The sequence below is a fragment of the Sinocyclocheilus anshuiensis genome, unplaced genomic scaffold, assembly GCF_001515605.1.
Source record: "Sinocyclocheilus anshuiensis isolate Anshui unplaced genomic scaffold, SAMN03320099.WGS_v1.1 scaffold1783, whole genome shotgun sequence".
Classification (NCBI taxonomy): domain Eukaryota; kingdom Metazoa; phylum Chordata; class Actinopteri; order Cypriniformes; family Cyprinidae; genus Sinocyclocheilus; species Sinocyclocheilus anshuiensis.
This window is the reverse complement of record NW_015551111.1, coordinates 138,717-139,279: the sequence shown is the minus strand read 5'-3', so window position 1 is coordinate 139,279 and position 563 is coordinate 138,717.

Genomic DNA, 563 nt, shown 5'->3' with positions numbered 1-563 from the left:
TCCCTAGGTTACGTATGTAACCATGGTTCCCCGAGGGAACGAGACGCTGCGTCGAGACCCCTGTGTGACCGCGTTCTGAAGCACGTGTAAAATCAGTCCAATGGAGCAGCGAGACGTCATGAGCAGGGTGACGTGAGCACCAGGAAGTTTAAAAGCGCATCCGGTAGAGCACAAGTTAGCTTCTGCTCTTCAGTAGCGCTCTGTGTATGTGTCAGTCTTATTTACTGTTGTCTGTCAGTCCACAAGCATTCAAAAGAAAAGAAATGTCAAAGTCTAAGCAAAAGTCTATGGCGAGCGAATGGCATTACAGACGTTGTGTTCCTCCCTGCCCACGCTATCTGGCAGCGGGGGATACACACAATCTGTGTGTTGTTTGTTTATTAGAGGAGCATGCATGGTCAGCTCTCGAGGGGGTTGATTGTCATGACTGCAAGTTACTCTCGCTGCGTATGCTCCGCTCTCGCCTGGCTGTGTTTGATGAGAGCGCCCAGGCTCGCGATCCCGCTGGCAGCGGTCCCGCTGTTGCCGAGGCACAGCGTAGACTGTTGTCGTGGGGATCACAG